General features: G+C 40.2%; 1 protein-coding gene and 1 pseudogene across 3 annotated transcripts in view; both read right to left on the reverse strand.

Moving 5' to 3' along the window:
• The window catches only part of MYO18B (myosin XVIIIB), a 2,352,406-nt gene that overhangs the window by 788,448 nt on the left and 1,540,477 nt on the right, over positions 1–23,481 (reverse strand). The gene's annotated exons all lie outside the window — the stretch shown is intronic.
• LOC122800525 lies at positions 9,196–9,313 on the reverse strand (annotated as a pseudogene).

Raw genomic sequence — 23,481 nt, forward strand, 5'->3', positions numbered from 1 at the left:
TAGTTTTATTTTTGGATTCCAAATTTTTCCATTCACACTTCAGATACTAAACCTAAATATATAAGTCCCAAAGTATACCAGTGCAGTCACTATGGCTGTTGTCATAAAACAATTTTACTGAAAAATATAAAAGAAGAATGAGAATTTCAGGTGGCTTCCGCCCTTCTTTAGATTCAAAATTGTCTGAACGAACAAGAAATATTTGTATAAATCCTGCCCAATCACATTTGTCTTTTGTAATTATCTACCAATAAAAGCATATTAAAACTCTAACCAATAAAAGTACTAGAATGGAGTACTTAACCAATTAAAAATAGTAATTTAATCTGTAGTATTATGCATACAGATAAAATGCTCCAACTAGGAACCTATCATTGTTACTCAGAAAAATTTGTATCCAAAACATATATAGAATGACTAAATGATGTTTGGCAACAAACCAAGTTGTCCTGAGACATCTTCATGGGGGTGGGTTAGGTTGATATTGGGGGAATTAAGTGGGATGGGGAGTGAAATGGTTAAGTGGAGCAAGGGATGTTTGGGAGGAAATGAGATAAGGATGGGGAGGGGCTTAAGAGGTTTAGTCTAGTGTAGCCGGGTTAAGCAATCGCATTTTGACATGAACTTGCCAGAAGGCAAGTTTATGTCCGAGATGACCTAGGCATGCTGGGGTCAGGTAGGCCTTGGTTGGTATTTGGGGCACATAGTGGAGGTGAGTAGGTGCTATATAGTTACATAATTTTTGTTTTCTTTCAATCAAGTTCAGGATCCACTGGTTGGAGGATGGTAGGTTGGGAGGGGGTTAATTTGTGAGCATGGAGATGGTGAGCGTTTTTCTTGTTACGTCTGCTATTTTTGGCTGGCTGTGATACATGGCAGCTATCTGAAGAAAGACAACAGGGAAGTGGAGGCTATGGGATTTTATGGGTGTTGAGAGTGGTATATCCTGCATTGGTTAGTGGTGAGGCTGACTTAGTAAAACAGTAGTTAGCATAGTGTAGTGGAATGCATAGCTCGGTATTTTAGTGAATTATATTTAGTCATGGCCTTTTGGTGGTAATGTAGGAGTGCTTGCAATGTGTGGTGGCTTATAAGTGAAGTCTGTTGGTGGATGTTCCCCTTTTCTGCTAGTCAGTTGCATTTTGTTAGAGAAGTGGGTGCAGTAGTTCTGGGATGTGACGGGAAGTGAAGTGCTTTTGGTGGGCAGTTTATTGTCCCACTTTTGCATGCTATGACTGTATTAGTTCATAGTTGGTACTACGCATGAGCATCGTGGAGCTAACAGGCAGGGCTATGCATTGTTTCCTCACACAAGCACACACACATAAAAAAAAAAAAAAAAAGAAAGACGTAAATGTTGGGGTATCTACATGTGTAGGTATGACGATTCTCTTGCAGGTCTAATGAACCATCTTCCCTTGTGAGCCGACTGCCTGATCTTTTATTATTATTATTTTTTTTTTGTCTTTCATCCCCTTATGCGCAAACACTTATAGCTGCCTACCCAACTACCCAATGGCTTTTCCCATTCAACTCTGACTTTAGGTTACAACAAACCATGGAAAGCCTGGGAGGTTTACTGTAAACTTTATTTCAATATGTTGTAAGACTTGTCTCGCTGAAGTGGGACTAAGTTTACATATATTTAAAAAAGCTTGAAATGAGAATGATAAACTGAGGGGAGAGTCCCAGTTGGGAAGGGCATTGCTGGTTTCTGGATGGTGTCTTGGGTTTTCTGGTGGCTGGGCTGTGCTTGGCGGGCTCGCAGGTGACGGTTTGTGGTGCTTCGCGGGTTGCCAAAGTGTTGTGGCTCTTGGTGCGTGCGCGTCTGCGGTCTGCAACAGGGAAACTCTTGGGGGTACAGGATTGCACAGAGTTGGCAGATTTACCAATATAAAAATATCTGCATGAACATTGTGTTATATCAGTAATAGACCTTGTATGACAATTAGCGAACTCACTAATGTAACAGTCTTTTGTTTCTGGACACAGACATGCTTTTGCTTTTCTTTTCTTCTCTCTCACACTCTTTCAATAAACAAAATATGTGATATGCGATTATAATGTAAATTATTAAGAAAAAGGCAAAGTTGTGATTTGTCACCATAAGCTTCAATTCCAAGAGAATGATAAAGCACAAAGCCCCTTGGCTGAGTGTAAATCATTACCCAGATTTGTGGAAAAAATCTCTACCTACATCCAGGTCACTATGTAGTGAGGCAAGGAAAGGAACTGCTGTACTGATAGGTAGTCAAGAACATAGAGGTCAGCATTAGTGGCTAGTAAGTACTGCCAATGTCCCAAATGTACAGGCTTTGCTAAATAAAGATAGTGTGATTCACAAGTTTTACAACTCAGAGTATGCAAGCAAGGGACAGACTGGAAGGCAGTGAATCCCATACACTTACAGCCAATGCAAGAAACTCATAAAAATTGACAAAGTTGTTCTGATGCACTCCCAGTGCAAGTATAGGGTGCCACTCTTATGGCAAAGATGGGCTGAGCCAGTACTGCCAGTTCATCACATATCATTTGATTTATTTATTTATTTATTTATTTGACATTTGTTTACTGGGGTGGTCTGACTGGGTCTACAGAACCCATTTTCAGCAGAGACCCTGGGATAAAAGCTCCACATACAGTACAATACAAATACAGTATACTCCAGTACAATACAAATTCAGTATAATCCAGTACAATACAAATGACATTAGAAATACTATACAAAAATAAGCTGAAAGAACATAAACTATGCTACAAGATATCACAATATATACTACACATCTAGACAATACTATAAAGTTAAAACGTTATATACAATAATAGTCACTCTCACCATATACATAACCTATGAGTAGACAGTGTCCAAAAGTAGCATGTAGGTGTATGACACTGACTGTTATACTACATGAAAAAATAGAATGTTGGTTTCAGTTAGGAAAATAATGGCCAGAAAGTTGGTGATGCAGAAAGATAGTGGGAGAGTTAAGAATAGCGGTATTACAGTCTGTGCAGTAGCTTAAGTGCATGGTATAAAAACAGAGAAGGAGTTAGGAAACCCTTAGGATCTTGTAGACTGAGGGAGTGAAATGTGATAGAAGAGAAGGATGAGGCTAATTTGGATGTAGGGGAAGATCTCAGCATTAGGCAGGAGTTAAGAATATGCCGGGACATACAGTTAGCATTTCAGGAGTGTGGGTGTATTAATGTGAGATTGTGTGTGGACATGTATGTGCATGTCTGCAGTGGCATGAGTGAGGCTGCATGAATTTGTGTGTCCGTGAATGTGTGTCTCTGACTTGGGTTATGAAAAGAATGTAATTTCTGGATGTGTGTGTGTGTGTGTGTGTGTGTGTGTGTGTGTGTGTGTGTGTGTGTGTGTGTGTGTGTGTGTGTGTGTGTGTGTGTGTGTGTGTGTGTGTGTGTGTGTGTACCTTTCTGAATATCCATGCCACCACAACCTGTTCTATCAACCTGTTAAGTTTGTAACAGGAATATTTAAAATACTACCTGATTGTATTTTGTAAGCTGCTAGTCAGCTATTATTAGGTTTGCTGCATTGTGTTCATTTGTTCCATATTATGTTGGTTAGTGTGCCTCATTTGGAGATGGAAGGTTAAAAGCTAGGCTGATGGTTTTACAATATAAGTTATCTTGGCTTATACAGGGCACTAAATGATGTGGTTTGGAATTTCAAGGTTACCCTGGTTGTGGATATTGATAGGTCCCTTCATGTGTGGGGTTTAGTTTTAACATATTCGACGGGTAGTTAAATTTATCTTGGGTATTTGATAGGGTCATTGGAAGCATAGCTTCAGTTATGGCTGCTTTGTCATAGATGTGAGTGGTGGTGGTACATTCCTTCCCAGGTTGGCAGGATAGGTGATCCTTGAAGATGTCTTGGAATGTGTGTTATGTATTTTGGATGTTTTACATGCCTTTTTCTTAATTGCAGATGGGGTCTTGGAATGCTGCTGCTGTCATTTGGAATAGGTGGGTATAAGGTGGAGCCTTCTCTTTACATATTAGAGGGTTTAATTTTGTCCTTTTCTTTGTAGATGGTGGTGTGCCAAGTACCAGTTGTGGCAATACACAGTGAATTCACAGATGATGGAAGCAGTGGCGAGCGAGGAGGTTACACATTGGGAGCACAAGTGGGCAACAGTTACTGACAGAAGTAAGTGGATTTCAAAGTTGTTGAGTTTTGGTAGAGGATTTACACTGCTAGTGAGAGAAGGACAGGTGTTTGAGTTTGTGATCTCTGGGTTAATTGGTTGTACAATTTGTTCTATTAACCACTCAGTATGTTAGAGTAACTTTGAAAGTTGTCCCTGCTTTTGGGCATTTAGATTCAGTAGTAAAAGGGAGCAACAGCCATTGGCCATAGGTAAGAGTTTGAGTTCCTGCAGTGGGCTTGATGAGGTTGCAGGTAATTCATTTTATTTAGTGCTCACTAAAGCACGTCACTGTGGACAGAGTTCAGGTAGGCGGAATGGAGTTGCAGCATTCTTAGTATCATATGAAGTTATTAGGCTAATGGCTCGGGGATGGTTACAAGCTAGACAAGTTCAGATCTTTTTTGGTGGGTAGCACTTATCACTCTTGTCCAAGGGGATATGAGTCATAGTATTAAAAAAGAAGGGTGGGGGGATGTTGCCATACTTTGGTGCAGAGTTTGGCAAACACTTGATGGGGTGGCAGGGGTACTTGTCAGTGCCTCTATGTTAAGAAATTACTGGTATGTGTGTACATGGAATTTATTCTTTTTTCTTTTCTTTGCAGATTGCTGAAGTGCAGAAGGCATCACTTGGTTATCATTGATAGGATGGATGTTCTTACCAGTGGAATAGGGCAGAAAGAGGGTCTGAATAATTACCTTAGTAAGGCAAGACACGAGTTTAAATTCAGGGCCATTGACCAACAGGTCAGTGATGGAAGGGGTGGTCATGATTCACTTAAACTCGAAAGGAAAGAGCTCCTTTGGCAATTGAGGGTTAATTCCAATCAGAGACCTGGCATAAATGAAATGTGCTCAATTCAGTGTATACTGAGATTAAAGAACTTAGAGAGGTAGTAAACTCACCCCCCACCCTTTGTCAAGCCTATTAATAGGTGGATGCTTTATATACATTTAGGCACTTACAAGACTAAATATCAGCACACATCACAACTTGTACATTTTGTATTGGATGCATAATTATGTGCAAACTAAGCAGGAAGTAGACCTATTTGCAGCAAGACACATTTATTCTCATTTTCAAGTTTATTTTCATTTTTATTTTTAGTTGCATGGTACTTCCTATTATTACTATTGTGTGTTTTAACTTCTTAAAGTTGTTTTAAAAAAAACCTGCAATTTTTTGAATTCTCTAAAGTTGCTTAACCTCCAAACAGTAGAGACTTGTAGAAAGGGGGACGGTTTTGTACATAGGGGATGATTTGTATTAACTTTGCACATTAATATTGAAAAAGCAGCAAACACAGTTTATACATTTACATCAGTGTTGTTACTTACACTGTGATGGATTCTAACTTTTAAATATTTTATTGTTAGAACTTAATTATATAGAATCAAGCATGTTTTGTATCGACTAGCCCTGGTGGTTGTTTTAGTCTTTACATACTGTTCTTATAGGTTGCAGTTTACAATGCTTGTTTTAATTAGAGAAACAGCCCTTTTAAATGTTTTAATTAGTGTTAATTGATTGATGTATTAAAGGCAGCCTTTTGGAAGGCTCCACTGTTATGCATTCTGAAGAAGTTGAGTATTCACTTGCTGAAAAGTGCATGATACTGAACGCACTTCAAGTCTATCAGTAAATAAAAGGAAAAATATTCTAGCATCTTGTGGAGAGCGTCTTGAATCCAACCAGTGAGTTCTTAGTAAGGCATGTTAGAGCTCTGTGTTTAATTAGTGGGAGCTGTTTATTGAGTTGGTATATGGGGCAAGTAAGGAAGGGGTAGGTAGGGGGGGCCAAGGGAAAAACTGTCGGGGATGGTTTATGGGGAGTGTGGGGATCCCACAGGATGAGTAGAGTCACAACATCCAGTTGTTTGAACCATATGTGGGGGAAGGACCAATGAAGTGTTGGACAGGATGCTGGAGTTTGTTCCTAACTGGTGGTATCTTTGGGGTAACAAATTTGTCCCTCGAGTAGGTAGTATTAATGTTACATACCAGGTTAAGGTTTTACAGAATAGCACAAGGATCCTTTCACTTGGGGTTTGGGTGAATTCTGTAGATAGGGTTTTAGGAAGCATGGTAGATAGGTGGCTGTGTTGGGGTAGTTTTAGAAACTGGGTGCATTGTTACAGGGGAGATAGAAGGTTTAAAGGAAGCTTGGTTGCAGGATAAGACAGCTGTAGAACAGGTCTTAGTTACCTACTAGTGGTATAGGTAACATAAGGAAAGAGAGCTTTTGAGTTGAAAGGCTAGGGACAAACAGGGGTTAAGAATGGTTTGGTAATGAGTGAATTGGGGGTGTTTATGGCTTGGCATGTAGAGTACTTCATTGCTGAGCATAGGCGAGTTTTCAGGAACTAGGTTAAGGGATGCTGGTTTTCTGCCATCTGAGGTTAGGACATTAAAAGTTTTGGAGTTAGACTATTCTATAGTAATGAGATAAAAGAGTATGTATTCTCTTGGTGTGGATGTTCCGGTGGTACAGTGTGGTCATGGTAATCCTACTTTATTTCGTTTCATTAGGGTGTGTTTCAGTGATGGTATAGCAAGGTGGATTTATGATGGGATTCTAAGGTGCTTTACAGATGATGGGTACACTGAATGGTGCTTGGCTTGACCCTTCCCTTTATGGGAAGTAGTGGGTTGAAGAATTTTGGGTAGAAGGGAGGGGGAACAGCCTGGTCAGGCTGGTTGGCAGAGAAGAGGGATAGGCTTACCCTCTTCTGTTCCCCCTCTGGTGTCTGGATGTTCATTTCAATGATCTGGGAGAAAGGAAAATGAGTAGCTGGAGGAAGCTTGCTGAATAAATAAGCAAGCTGAGGTAAGGATGCTGCTTATTTGGTGGAAGGTAATTCAATGAATGGTGTATGAAGTGAGATGGGATGCTGCTTTATAAGTAAAGTAAGTGAGCAGAGGTATGGACCCTGCTTACTGGGCAGGGTGAGTAGGTACGCTGCTCTGATTGACATTACAAGGATGTTATGCTGTGTTTAGAATCAATTATATTATGAATAGTTGTAATTAATGAATTTGGTGAACAAAGCTATGTTATGGAAAGTTGATAAAGATCGTCCAGTGTCATTTGGTGTGATGTGTTTATTGAAGGGGACCGGGACAAATGAAGTTTGGCAACAAACCAAGTTGTCCCAGGATATCTTCATGTGGGGGTTAGGTTGATATTAGGGGGAGTTAAGTGGGTTGGGGATGTGAAAGGGTTAAACGGAGACAGAGATGGATGGGAGGAAATGAGATAAGGATGGGGACAGGCTTAAGTGGTTTAGTTTAGTGTAGCTGGGTTAAGCAATCACATTTTGGCATGAACTTGCTACCCACCCACTCTCCCTCTTTTCGTTGGTGGGTTGGGGGGATTAGGGTTATTTATCAGTGGGGTGGGCAGAGAAGAGGGATAGAATTGCCCTCTTCTGTTCCCCCTCTGGTGTATGGATGTTCATTTCAAGGAACTGGGGAAAGGAAAATGAGAAGCTGGAGGCAGCTTGCTGAATAGATAAGCAAGCTGAGGTAAGGATGCTACCTATTTGGTGGAAGGTAATTCAATGAATAGGGTATGAAGTGAGATGGGATGCTGCTTCATAAGTAAAGTAAGTGAGCAGAGTTATGTACCCTGCTTGTTGGGCAGGGTGAGTAGCTATGCTGCCCTGATTAACATTGCAATGATGGTGCTTCATAAGTAAAGTAAGTGAGCAGAGGTATGGACGCTGCTTACTGGGCAGGGTGAGTAGGTACACTGCCCTGATTAACATCACAAGGATGTTATGCTGTGTTTAGAATCACTTATATTATGAATAGTTGTAATTAATGAATTTGGTGAACAAAGCTATATTATGGAAACTTAATAAAGGTAGTCAAATGTCCTTTGGTGTGATGTGTTTATTGAAGGGGACTGGACAATTAGCTATATATTCCTGTAATAACCTCTAGATCAGAAAAAAAATGAATAAATAGTCATTAACAGTAACAAATGTGAAGAACATTCACAGACCAATCATAAGGCTAATACCAGCCAAAAAGCCAATAAGATAACAGCATTGTAACAAACAATGAACAATGGTAAAAACTACTTATAGTATGAATAAGTATAGCATGGAATACAAACAACCAATCAAGTAATTTAGATCTAAGAATAGACCAATGGGGTAAACAGCCAGTGTCATAACTCAAGATCTCAACCAATAAAGGACTAGGAGTCAAACAGACAATCAAATTGTTTAAATATGTATATGAACCAATGGAACAGTCAGCCAATGTCATAACTCAAATCAGAATCTCAGCCAATGAAGGACTAGAAAACAAACAGACAATCAAATAGTTTAAATATAAAAATAGACCACTAGGATAAATAGCAAATGAAAAACAACAAAGTACCCAGCTTTATAAAAATTAATCACAACTGTAGAATTATGAATAAAAATAAAATACTCCCAACTAAAAACTTATCATTCTTACTTGGGGAAATGTGTCCAAGACTTATACAGAATGAATAAATAACTGAATTTCCTATAATAACCTCTAAATCACAAAATAAAAAAAAAGTATGCATTAGAAGTAACAAGCATGAAGAACATTCACAGACTGATCATCAGGCTAATATCAGCCAAAGAGCCAATAAGATAAGAGCATTGTGACAAACAGTAGACAATGGTAAAAAAACTGGGTCTGGTCTGAATAAGTATAACATAGAATGCAAACAACCAATCAAGTTGTTTAAATCTAGGAATGGACCAATGGAATGGACAGACAGTGGCATGACTCAAATCAAAATCTCCAACAATAAAGGACTAGGAAATGAACAGCCAATCAAATTATTTAAATATGTGTATAAACCAATGGAATAGTCAGACAATGCCATAGCTGAAATCAGAATCTCAGCCAATAAAGGATTAGGAAGGAAACAGCCAATCAGATTGTTTAAATATAAAGATGAACCAATAGGATAAATAGCAAATGAAAAACAGCAAAGTACCCAGTATTGTAAAAGATAATTGCAACTAAACAGCCAATATTCCTGGTATTCCCAGGCAGTCTCCCATCCAAGTACTAACCAGGCCTGACCCTGCTTAGCTTCCAAGATCAAATGAGATCAGAAGCATTCAGGGTAATGTGGCCATTGGTGATTCAAATCTGAATCTCAACCAATAAACTGGCAGGAAGGAACAGTAAATAAAATTCTCCATGCAAACATCATGAATTTACCAAAAAGTAAAACAAGTTGAAAAGGCTCATTCAAAATCATCGCCACTGCTTGAAGTAGAACAATCATAGAACATAAACATCTAGTAGCCAGATGTAAAACAAAGTCAGGCAAAGTAAGACAGGGGTTAAGTGACCTTGACTCATGGCGCTTGACAGCAAAAAGCTGAGCTGCCAATAGAATATGATGCCCATATAACGGCATGTGTAAAGTGAAGTTCAAAAATAAACATTGTAATGATATATTGCAAAAAATATACAGTGTTTAGCACTTGAACAACAATCAGCTGTAGTGAGACATAGCAAGATTCTCATTTAATACGTTGTTTCTTCAGTGCTAGTTTCAAAGGTATATTAGAATTCAGGCCTGGTGGTTTGTCTGCCTGTAGCTCACTGATCCTGTTCATTTCAGCCAATTCAGTCATAAGTGCTATGCCACCACCTCTAATATTACAAGTTATTGTTTGTAACGCCATAAAACTGAAAGAGTGGTGATCATTGGTTGATACATGTTGCACAAGTGCATTCTTCATATCCTTGAGCCTCAAATCACTCGTGTTTGGATATGCATTCTTTAAAAATTCTATTAGTTTTGCCTACATAGAACAAGTCACAGATGGTACAGCATGCTATGTAGACCACATTTTTGGTCTTGCAATCTGCATAGCCATAAAAGGTATAGTCCTTTTTGGTTACAGGATGTTTGTATGTCTGTTCCCTATGGAGGATGTATTTGCACATTGTACATGTTCTGCATGGGTAAGTACCCTTTCTACTGGTTCTTGTTTCCATCTTCTTGTGTGGTTTATCACACAGGATTTGTTTTAAGTGCTTACTATTTCTGCACATAAAACAGGGGTGTTCTCCTACGATCTTTTTCATAGATTCATCGGTAGTTAAGATCTTCCAGTTCTTCTTAATAATTTTGCTAACATGGTCAGTATCACTTGAATACCTTAGGATGATCCTAATATCATTTTTGTGGTTGTTGTTTCAAGATGGTTCCAAAAGCTGGGGTGGTAGATCCGAATAATAGGGCTTGCCTCTAGTGTTCCTTAGTTGAACTGGGTCTATATTAGAACATCGAACATTTAACAGTTCGAATCACTAAAGGTCAATCTTTAGTGATCGAAGTGTTAAAACATCAAATGTTTAGGAAAAAAAATAAAAACAACAAAAACTAAATGGTGTAGGCAAGGGGGCAAGCCCCGCCAGCACCCCCTATGATGGGAGCTGCACTCCCCACACCATCCGCTACTTGAATACACCAACTTCGAGACCACACTACATTGAAGTAAATGGAAATCTCCCCTTACAGAGATTGCCGTTTACTTGTTCGATGTTCTGCAGTTTCTCTATTCTCGTGTCGACAATGTCAGATTCGACATTGTCAGCTTTCTGGAATTTAATATAGACCCAGCTGAACCTGCTGCATGCAGTTGTAAATTGATTTCTTTCTTCTTATAACCTCTGGCTCTCAACTGGTAAATTAATTTCTCATTGGCTGCTTTGAAGTCATTATCCTTGTTATGCATTCTCGAATTGCATAACATTTGACCCTTGATAATGTTACAGTATATGTGCGAGGAGGGGGGTGCATACTGGATCGATGGAGTATAATATTCTTCCTGCAGTCATTATGGTATACCAAAGTATTTATCTCTCCATTGCTGTACATTTCAATTGTTGTATCTAAAAAGTCAATCTTGCTAGAATAGGTACACGTAGTAAATCTCAGGAATTCAGTTGATCCCTCCAAGTATGCAACATATTCTGAAAAACATTTAGTTGTGCCTCCCCATAACAAAAAAATGCCATCAACAAATCTTTTATAATATAACAGATGGTGATTATAAGAATCTTAATTGAAGGTAGTGCAGTTCTCCCAATGAGCTAGCACCAAATTTGCATAACTGTTGTCACAGGGGGTGCCCATCGCTAGCCCCCATTTTTGCCAATATATCTGACCATCAAAGCAGAAAATGTTATTCTCCAACACTATTCCCAGTAGGATACAAATCAATTTAATTGTACTGTTGTTGAGATCCTTATATTCAGATAAGAAGGCCTTTATCCCTTTTATGCTATATTCATTGGAAATCACCATAAATAGGCTTTGAATGTACATGGTTAGTAATATCTTGGCACCACTATTTCCTGAAGAAATCATGAAGTCATGTAAGATGGATAAAAAGTGTTTGGTGTCTTTCAAAACTGAACTCACTCTAGGCAAAAATTTCTTGAGTTGGTATTCTATACATAGAGATAATGTTTCTATGAGTCAACCTTCAGCAGCTACTCTGGGATGTAGTAGTGGAGATACCATGTCTTTATGTATTTTTGGTAGTCCCTTGATGATGGGGATTTTTGAAATCATCACTTGGAAGAAATCTTGTAAGTCTTTTTTAATCCTTTGACAGGATAACAATTCAAGAGGAATATTTTTCACCAAGTGAATAATTTTCTTGACTTGTAACATGTTGATCTTCTTATAAGTAGTTTCATCAGATAGCATAGATAACATCTTGGTCTTATAGCAATTCTTATCCAAAACAACTATGGCTCCACGTTTATCAGCTGAACTGATGACAATATCTTCACAAAGATGCATTTCTGATTCTTATAAGCACCATCATTAAGGGCTTGCCTCTCTTCATGGTTCAAGTTAAAAAGAAATGATGGTGAGGCATGTTCAGTTCCTTGGGTATCTCCACCTCACATACAGCCAGTAATCTGTTAACTATATGGTTGTTCTATGGTACAAAGTCACTGGGTTTCTTTAAAGTTGTAGTAGGTAACTATCCAGTATTGCCAAACATAGATTTCAGCATTAAGTTCCTACAAAAGGGCCATAGATCAATAATCTCTTCACTCAGTTTGGAGGATGTAGCTGGTATAAATATTAATCCCTATATATATATATATATATATATATATATATATATATATATATATATATATATATATATACATTTGTAAACACAGTGAGAGTGTTTACATATATGAAAGGCGTGTAATACAGCAAAAGATAGATTAGTCGACAGCTATTTTCTCAACATAATTTAATTGACAGAACAGTTGACTTACAGTTGTTCAAGATCACTTTAATAGCAGAGCTGGATAATATGCCCTTTCCCCCCTTATTGTGTGATCTTAGAGTTGGAATATTTATTTAGCAGGGGGTGTGGGGCCACAGATGGGCTTGATGTCCTGCTAAAAACGTTTTTAATTTGCATCCTCCAAGTTTATTTCTTGGAGCAAGGGACATTCTCTGTTTATTTTCATTATTATTTTTGGTTGATATAAAGAAGAGCAACATTTTTTAGCTTAGATAATATGCATTTCACTTACATATATATGTATGTTTGTGTTTGTTAGCATGCACAAGTGCCTGTGCACGTGTCTTTGTATATGTAAGGCATGCTTGTTTTATCATGACCTTGTAAAATGCAGTACTGCAAATGACATAGTAAATGACAAAATCAGCAAGGAAACATATCAGCTACTGTACAGACAAGATGAGACAAAGTAATATGTGAAATGTTAACTTTATATAGTAAGAAGGAGAACAGGGCCACCGATGCATGTAAAAATTCTTACGTAATGAAATGATTCAATAAAAAGTCATTCCTAAGGAAAGGTGCAGGTTTCTTTGCAGAATGACTGCATGCATTTCTCTCTTGTTCTTTTATTCTTCTTTATTACATTTCATTAAATTGATCATAGTTTTGAGATTTACATGCCTCCTACTCTGCAAATATAACAGCTTATGTTACAAAACGTTTTTAAATGGATATAAAGTTTTAACTTTTAATTTAGACATATTATTTTCTCCCATATAAATCTAGAAATGTTCAGAATACAGATGAGCACTCCAATTTCACAATAGCTTTGTCAAAACATCCCTAAAATATTATCTTTAGTGATGTTTGTTTTATTCAACGCATTTTTGATCTTTGCCTGTCAAGAAAAAAGGAGGCATTTTCAATCGCCTCAGTACAATGAAGAAAGCATGTATGTTACCTGCCAAGTGTAAAGCATAACAGCTTGAGTGTCATAATAGCATTATGAATAATAACAAGGCATCATTTTAACAGCATTTCCAGCATTTAAAAAAAGACAGTTGTTTATGCATTTTTGTTGACAAAATTATATTTGTGTATTTTTAATCTGTATGATCTTTGCACAATAAATGAAACTCTTGCATTTAAAGGCAGGGGGATGAAAGCTGAGTGGGTTATGTGATGGTCAAAAGGCAGGGCAGCCAGGGTTAGAAACAGGTATCCTAGGTGTAAAACAGGAAAAGGTAAGCAGCCTATACAAGCTAAGTCGTAAAATACTATCTCTTGGTTTCTTCAAACAAACCCATCAGGTATTGCTGTGTGCTTAACTGATTTGACCAAACTGTTGGAGAGGGCAGCTTTACTGGTGAAAGGTTAATGCTGGACTGGTATGCAAGTTATAATTTGGTATCTTGCTCTTGTTATTACTCTAGGTAGGGCTTAAAAGGCTTAGTCTTTTATTAATCACATGAAAATCCTGTGGAATAGAAAGTCTGTAAGACTATACATAATAATTACTGCTGGCTGGGTCTGGGGTGGGGGCTCTATAAAGTGGTACTAGAATTTCTATGAACAACAGACCATAGGTAGTTACTAGGAATGTAGTCCAGAAAACCATTAAGGAGGCTAACCCAAACATCTAGTTGTACAAAAACAGTGGGGGTTTAAGTGACGTGCTCAAGGTCACACACTAAGCAAATGAAGTTTGAGGTAGGCAAACTTTGTAGAACAAGAAGTAGCTTGTTCATAGGTTCATAGGTTCATACTAGGCTATCTGCCCGAGGGCATTTATAAGCCTAGCCCATAGGGGAACTATACCCATTATTTTGCTGTGCCTCTGTCTAGCAGTGACACTGAGGTAATCCCTGGAGTATATCTGCGATCTCCCATCCATTGGTCAAGATTTCTCTTGAACAAGGCCAGCGAGGTGCTCTGCCTCACATATACCGGGATTTTGTTCCACAGCATAGGGAGTCTTTGGGTGATGAATCTATCCCTCCAGCACGTCCTATTAATAGCCGTGTCGAGGTTTAAGTCTCCGCCCTTGTGGCTCTGATGGATCTAGATTTTTGAGGTGAAGCATATTCATCAAATCTGGGTTAGACATGGCCTTGTATGTCAGGCAAAGGTCACCTCTGAGCGACTGAATAGAGCTGGAGTTCTTTCAGTCGGGCAGCATAGGACAGATTTTTGAGACCCTTTATCCTTTTGGTGAGGAACTTTTGTGGCCTCTCCAGCTGCTGCAAGTGTCGGGTCAGATACATTCCGAATGGGGCATTGTACTCAATCATTGGTCTGATGAGTGATGAGTATAGGGAGACTATGACCTCCCTTGATCTAGATGTGACTCCCTTCATGATAAGGTGGGCAATGTAGAAGGTCTTCCTAACTACTTTAGCTACATGGGTGTCGAATGACAGGCTACTGTCAACCTGGGTCCCCAGGTCCCTGATAACTTCTTCTGAGCTCAGAGGATTACCACCTATATGGTAGCTAGTAACCTTGTTTTTCCTGAAGGGTATGACTATGCATTTTTTGGCATTTAACTTTAGGCCATGGCTCTGGCACCAGTCATCCATTTCTGTGAGACCCTTCTGAAGGATATCTGTGTCAGATGTGTTTTCACGACACTTCTAGTTTGCAGTCATCTGCAAACTTTGTCAGCCATAACCCTCCTGTGTTTGCTTGTACTTGAAAAGTAGATGCCAAACAAGAGTGGGCCCAGGACTGAGCCCTGTGGGACACCACTTGTGACAGGCTTTGAGTCTGACATGGCGCCAGCAACTCTGACCCTGTGGGTTCTGTCACTCAGCCAGTTTGCAACCCATCTTGTGATGTATGGGTTAACATTTAAGCTGATGAGTTTTTCAATGATACCCGAGTGGGGTATTGTGTTGAAGGCCTTCGCCAAATCGAGGTAGGCTGTATGGACTGCCTTTCCCTCATCAATGGCTTTGGTGACTGTTTTGAAAAAGTCAACCAAGTTTAAAAGGCATGATCTGCCTTTGATAAAGCCAAACTGGGTTGGATCCAAAGTCTGCAAATTCCCTATGTCTTTATTTATGAGGTCCATTATGATCCTCTCCATAGCTTTGCAGATAAGGCTTGTCAAGCTAATGGGCGGTAATTTCCAGGGTCTGTGGAGGCACCGCTTTGTGAAGTGGGACCACAGTCCACTCCTGGGCACGATCCAGAGGTGAGACTATGATTAAACAGCTGTCCTAGCTGTGGGTTTAATTCCTCATTGAGTTGGAGCACACAGCTTGGGACACCATCAGGTCCCATGGATGCTGTGTTTTTGCTTTGGAGAGCGGTTCTCACTTGGCGTCTGGGTTGAGATGTTTGGGGGCTGCAACCATTTGGTATAGATATCTCTCCTTTTGGGGAGGGTAGAAGTTTGCACTGAACCTGTCAGCCAGTATGTTGGCAATGTCTGTAGGATCAGTAATCTTCACATCATTTTGAACTAGTTCTGAGCATATCTGGGAGTTTCCTCCCAGGTTTCTAACATAGCTAAAGAAGGCCTTATGATTGTCTTTTGAGTCTTTAGCTATTTTTCTCTCAAAATTTGCTTTGGATGATTTTATGAGAGCTCTTAGCTTTTTACTTATAGTGATCAAAGGTGTCTTACCTTTAAAGGATTTTGCTCTATCTTGTAGTGGCTTCTTCCTTTTGTTGTAGAGTTTGTTTATGGCTGGGGTCCACCAGACTGGATGCTTGCCCTTGGTACAAAGAGTCTTTGTTTTGCTTGGGATTGCCTTATCCATGCAGTCCTGCAGGTGCTGGTAGAGGGCATTTGTAAGTGATTCAGCGGCTTGAGCACTGTTTTCTGCCGGCTCGGGGGCCTTAAAGGAGACCACACTAGCCTTTAGAAGTGTGAAGTCGGCTTTTACTGTGGTCTTTTATTTCAGGTGGGGTGGGATGAGGACCTCCAGCAAGATTAGTTTGTGATCTGATCTCACCAGTGAGGGGTATACTTCCGGTGTTGAACATTGTGCTCCCATGTTCGTGATGATGAGATCAAGTATGTTTTCTCCTCTTGTGGGGATGGTGACTAGTTGTTCCATGGCATTTGAGTTTATGAATTCCAGGAACTTTTGGGCTAGGGTGTTTGGGCTTGAGTAGTGTTCCCAGTCTATATTAGGGTAATTGAAGTCACCTAGTATGATGGTGTTTGGAGATACATTTATCCCCTCCAGTGTTTTCAGGAAAGCCATTTGAGGTTCCTGAGTTTGTGAGGGTGGCCTGTAACATGCTACAATTTGCAGAGCAGTCTTGCATATGGTTAATTGCACCTGGATGGTCTCCGATGCATCGTTGCCACCAGTCTTGAGGTGTGGGTGTCCTTGATGAATATGGATACCCCCTCCTTTCTTGGTATTGTCCGGATTTTGGGGGAAGCATGGTATGAGGTAAAACCTGTTAGTGCTGGGGTGCTCTCAGGAGCCTTGAACCAGGTTTCTGTCACAGCACAGACATCGATGTTCTCCATACTGAGAAGGACCTCGAGTGTGCATTTTGAGATTTAGACTTCTGGCATTGAGCAGCATTACCCTTAGTTTTTTCCTTTTTGTGTTCTAGGGTGGTAGGTTTAGAATTTGAGCCTTGCCTAAAAAGGCACTATGGGGTGGCAAGAGCCTTTGCCAATATCCGAATCCCAGGGTGACAGGTGCAAGCCGCCCCTTCTGCGCAGCAGTGGCTTGTCCAGCATGTCATCCCAGGCAGACAGACATTGGATCCCCTTTGAATGACACCAGAGTTTAAGCCAATTGTTAAAGCTGATCATCTTATCTCTGTATTGTGGCATCATTCTTGGTGAAGGTAGGATACCGCTCAAGGTCAGGGTCATACCTGCCTGGGCTACATAATCAGAGAGCTCCTCAATGTCTCTTTTCATGTAGTCCAAGGAGGTCTCAGGTCGTTTACACCAGCGTGGACAATGACTGAGTCGATTTGTACCTGCTGTCGAGAGACCTGAGCGCTTGCGTTATGTGGCGGATTCTAGCGCACAGGCAGCTTACTGTAACTCTCTCCTTACTCAGTCTGGTGGCCGGGACGCCAGTGTGTCTGACTATGGAGTCACCAATGACTAGTGTGTCTGGCATTGTGTTTGGCCTTAAGGGCTGTGACTGTTTGACACCCTGACTGTGAGGTCTATGTGTTGCAGGTGTTGTGTTCTGAGGTGGTGGTTGTTTGGGTGTCTGCTTTGGTAGCCTCTGCTGTTTTGGTAGATTTCTGATCAGAGCCTCCGAGTATGTCTTTGTGTGTTTATGTGTATGATTTGAGGTTGTGATGGTACTCTGTGAGACTGGGTCTATAGTGTGTGTGGTAACCTTCTCCTCCTGTCTGGTCTTGCCAGTCCTAAGTTGAGAGAGCTCAGCCTCTGTGCTAACTGCCAGACACAATTAGTTCTTTAATTGCATCTCTACTGTATTGTTTTCCTACATGCAGTTTTTAAAAAGAACAGAAATTAGCTTTTGATCATCTGCCTGTAAGGATTCCAAGAATTCTTTCTGATTATAGAAGCCAGATAGGAATGTCATAGCTTATTTCTTTAAATAGAGACTAGTTAGCTTTTGTGTTCTGAAAACTATCTCTAAAGTTTGTAGTTAACTTAGTTTTTTTACTGGTTTATACAGATGCTGATATGCAATTTTATATTATATATGCCCTTATTAACATATTCAACAGTGTATTAATTAGTTTGAAATTCATGTTTTTATTTTGCAATGTATGCAGATTTTGCTGATCATGTGCATATGTAACATTTTGCAGTGTTATAGTTTCAGCTGCTGTACAGAGTTTATGAGCCTAGCAGCATTAGTGTACAGGACATTTACATAGACAATCCACTTGCTGTTTTCAGTAAGTGCCTCTTTGGCAGTCCTGTGGTTGGATTGTTTTTGTGAAGTCGTGGTGACTTTTTCTGTGACAACTGATGTAAAAGTATCATTTTCCCATTAGTGGAGAAGGGGTTGTAGATTGTAAGCCTTTTAGGATACCTAATACCTAATGTTCTTTTATAGGGGCTCTGCATGTTGTAAGCAATAAAATGCTAAGTGCTGTATATGGCAGCCTTACCAGGACTGTTAAATCTTCAGTGACAGTTTTCAGCTGGGCTGGTTGAATCACCTTCTGATGATGTTAGCATGCTTACTAGATGGCTACTATCTCACACAGAATGCTACAGACTGAATGATGCATTTACTGCATTCTGTGGCTGACTAGGTGCTACAAGACAGCAAAATGACAGTAATATTCCAGAATCTGTAGCACAGGATGCAAATAAAGTAATAGCGCAGCGGTCTTTGTGCACCAGAATCGCACTACTTTGTTGTGGCGTAGTGCAGCCATCATTTAGCCACTTTATGTTAACTACATATTTGCATTAGAAGTGGATGAGTATGACACAGCCTGGGCTGCAAAGATATGTCATGCTTAGATCTCCCATCCCATGACAGATAATATCAATGGCCATACAGGTAGTGGCGTCAGGCAGTACACCTGGCTACTGAAAAAGTAGAAAAGAAATATATTCCAGTGCCAGTGAAGGCTCCAGGGAAACAAAGAAACAAATGCTGTTTGTTTGCATTAACCTTGCCCCCAGATTGCCTTATTTGCATACGGCTTTCTTCAGTGAGTCTTCGGTAGCACTTCATTATAGAATCTTCTTACTAATGTAGCTCTACATTCTAGAGCCTGCTTACTGCTGTAGCACTTCATTCTGGAGACTTCCTACTGACACAGCTCTACATTCTGGTGCCTTCTTACTAAATGTAGATCTACATTCTAGAGCCTTCTTACTGCTGTAGCATTTCATGCCGGAGCCTTCTTACTGCTGTAGTACTTCATTCTGGTGCTTTCCTACTGCTGTAGCTCTACATTTTGGAGTCTTTTTACTAATGTAGGTTTACATTCTGAACCCTTCATAGTGATGTAGCTCTGTCAGTCTTTGAATCTCTCTATTGTAATGTACTGAGCAATTATGCTAGAAACAGGATTGCATAGTGCAGTAAGTAATATAGGATTCTTCCCATAGAGTTATATTCCTGCAAGGTAGGATGGTAAAAACACAGAGTGGGTATGGTAATAAACACACACATTCTGTGTGTGTGTGTGTGTGTGTGTGTGTGTGTGTGTGTGTGTGTGTGTGTGTGTGTGTGTGTGTGTGTGTGTGTGTGTGTGTGTGTGTGCGCGTGTGTATTGTGCATCTGTCTGTGAAGATATACGTATAAACATATATCCATGTGTGTGTGTGTGTGTGTGTGTGTGTGTGTGTGTGTGTGTGTGTGTGTGTGTGTGTCTGTGTGTTTATCTGTGTATGTATATATGTACAGTCCAGTACAGGGAAGGATCATACCTCAGCTTGTAGTACATTTAAAATTTTCTAAGAGCTTTCTCGTTTTACAACATATCAGGGGTGGCATTAGACTGGGTTTGGGTCACATGCCCTCCCTGTGAAACTGCATGCCTCTGTGAATACCCTTGTCCGAGGAGTCAGAATAAACCAAAAAGTGCTTTTTAAAAAGTAATTTAAAGTTCAGTTGTCCAGCGTCCACAGCACAACTGTGACCCCTCAGCAGGGAAAGTAAGTCTACTGGTATTTGCTTTTTCCATGGTAGACCATCCATTGCTGTCTTCTTATTTTAATTTGATTATCTTACCTTGTAATTGGATAAGATAAATAGGTATGACAGCTGAGAAACCTGGGTCAGGTGAGCAGAGTGAGTTTGGGCATGCATTGTAAGTCAGACTACAGAGTCTGTTCAGGTTTAGGAATAAGGTTTGTTACATCATTGCACTAATTCACTTGCAGAACTTAGCTAGCACATTTTATTTAAATTTAAAATAAAAATAAAAAAAATAAGCAAGCCACAAAAGGAGAGTCATTCAGACATCACTTTGGGACTAGGAGGCAGGTGGCAAAGCAAGCCACTGGGTTCCTTCCTTCCTTCCTTCACTTTCCTTAGTTTGTTCTTCTTCGGCAGTTCAAATCAGATCATGACTCGGACCTTGATATGGGATTCAGCTGCTGAGCTGGCTTGCCAAAAGGCAGCAAGCGGCAGCAGCCCACTATAGCCCAAGCACTGTTTTGTATGTACAGTAAATAAATGTGAATCGTGATAACTTGGACAAGTATTTGTAGAGTCTAGAGATAGACACTATGATAAAGTAAGTGTTCAACTTTAGTTCGAACTAGCCCAAGCCCAACTGTGCACCATAGTCTGTGCTTGTTTATTACTTTTTTTCTTCCTACGTAGGTGTGCTTACCTGATCTTGGACTTTTATTCAGAATAATCAGGGGCTGGAGATTTTACATATAGGGTTTACTTACTCCTTATATGTAGGGATCCCATAATCTGTCCTGTAAAATATAATTTGTTTTACAGGATCATAGGAGGTTACTAGATTACTGGCATTAGGGCCTTTACAAGCCTAGCCATGTTATACCCTTGTTCCCTTATCAACCAAGAGATATAGTCTATATTAGCATGAAAATCTATGATGAGCACTGACTGCCCCTATCCAAGATGGACATAGCTGAAACCCCCGGGGTAAATTTATGGTTTCCCATTCAACTGTCCAAGTTATGCTTTAATAGAGTCATTGAGGAGCTCTGTTTTATGTGAACTGGGAGTTTATTCCAGAGGAGTGGCAACTTTTGGGAGACCTATCTATCTTTCCAGCAAGTCTTGTTAATATCGCAGGCTAGGTTATGGTCCCTAGGGCAAGTGAATCTTGTCCCATTAGATTTGCAGATGTACAGCATTTCCATTAAGGCAGGGTCTGAGACTGCTCTGTAGGCCAGGCACAAGTTGCCTCAAAGCAGTCTATACAATCCAGAGTACAGTGACAGTGCCTTCAGTCTGTCCATATAGGTCATGTGATGAAGGGCCTGAAGTTTCTTGATGAGAAACCTCTTTGGTCTCTCCAGCTGCTGCAGGTGTCTGATGAGGCACATAATGATAGAAGCATTGTACTGTATTATTTGTCTGATGAGGGACAAGTACAGGGGAGTTATGTTGACATTGTTGGGGGATTCAATGACTGCACCCAGTTTGCAGTCATCAGCAAACTTGGTAAGTCACAGGCCATATATTTTTGCCTGAACTTCTAGGAAGTAGATTCCAAATAGAAGGGGTCCAGTAGAGATCCTTGTGACACACCACTGGCAACAATTCTGTAGGTAGAAGTGGAATCCCCAACTTTGACTGTATGTGTTCTGTTGATGAGCCAGTTGGATACCCATCTAATGATGTATGGGTTAATCCTCAGCTGGGCGAGTTTCTCGATTATGCCTGAGTGGTGTATTGTGTGAAAGGCCTTGGCTAAGTCAAAACAGACCGTATGTACTGTTTTGCCTTCATCCAGGGTTTAAGTGACATTCTTAAAGAAGTCCATCAGGTTTAACAGGCATGATCTGCCCTTAGCAAAACCAAAGTGGGTCGGATCAAGAGTTTGAAGGTCTCCTATATCCTTGAGGATATGGTCCATGATGATTCTCTCCATGGCCTTACAGATAAGGCTGATTAGGCTTATGGGTCTATAGTTCCCAGGGTCGGGTGAGGGACCCCCTTTGTGCAAGGGGATTATGGATGCTGTTTTCCACTTGGCTGGGAGAAAGCCAGTACTTAGGAGTACTTGGTTGAAGACAGTATCCAATGGTTCCACAAACTCCTGTTTTAGACCATTTACTAAGCAACCTGGGATGTTATCCTGTCCAATAGAAGTTGTGTTTCTGGCTTTGGACAGTGCAGTTATGACCTGCCCTTTAGAGATACTGGGTAGACAACTGGTGACAGCTATGCTTTAGGGTAAGATTGGTGGGGACAGTGAGGGTGAAGTTTTCACCAAACCTGTCTTGTTACAGGTTGGTGATTTTCACCGATTCGGTATGAATGGTACCGTCCACTATTAAATCAGTACAAATCTGGGCCTTCCCTTTTAGAGTTTGGATGTAGCTAAAGAATGCCATAGTTATTTTCCTTAGGTATGGATGTTAATTTAGTTTTGTAGCTTTAGAAGACTTTACACAATGTTTAATTTTCTTTTTCAAGGAAGGTGTTCTTCTTCTGCTAAAACTGTTCCCTCTTGTTATTTGAGAGCAGTTTCTTTCTGTTATTGTATAACCTATTTATGCTGGGTGCCCACCAGGATGGCTTGTTTTTTCGTGAGAACCATGTTTTGATCCATTCAGGTACAGTTGAGACTATACATTTGTGTAGGTGTTTATACAGGCGTTAGTGTACACCTCAGTATAGGAGTCATTGTTGTCAATGATGACAGAGAGTTTGAAACTATGGGCCCACACTTGGGGTGGTACAGCAACCCCCCATGTTGGTGAGTACTAGGCTGAGGACATTAGAACCCTTTGCTGTTGTGCAGTCTAGTTCTTCCAGTATATTTTTGTTAACAAAGTCCAGGAATCTTAGGACGAGCATGTTTGTGTTCATATATGTTTTCCAATTGATGGTAGGCTAGTTAAAATCACCCATGACCAGGGTGTTTGGCTGCATTGTGAGTGATTCAAGAAGGTCCAGGTAAGCAGTGTGGTTTTCATGGTTCATGGTGGGGGACCTATAGCTAACAATGACATGGAAGGGGGGGGTCTTTCCTACAGTTAATTGGACTTGGAGTAACTCTAGAGAGTCATACTGTTTAACCAGTCTTGAGGTGCATTTGTCTTTGATGAAGATGGATACTCCTCCTCCTCTGTTTTTTTCATGTTCATTTTGCATTCTGAATGTGTGGAAGGCATTGCAGCCTTGTATGGCCATGGTGCTATCTACAGCCTTGAACCATGTCTCTGTGATTGCACAGACATCGGGATCTTCCAAAGTAAGGAGTGCTTCCAGTGAGTGCAGTTTCTGATTTAGATTCCAAGCATTAAACAGCATAACCCTGAGTTTGTCTCTAGAGGATGGTTTTACATTGGGAATTTTGCTCTTAAGTCATTGTCTAAAAAGGCACTATGGGGGAGGCAAGTACCTTTGCCAGAAACAGAAAGACAAGAGCTGACAGGTGAAG

Source organism: Protopterus annectens, chromosome 4.part0 (genome assembly GCF_019279795.1).
Source record: "Protopterus annectens isolate FY-2018-M chromosome 4.part0, PAN1.0, whole genome shotgun sequence".
Lineage (NCBI taxonomy): Eukaryota > Metazoa > Chordata > Ceratodontiformes > Protopteridae > Protopterus > Protopterus annectens.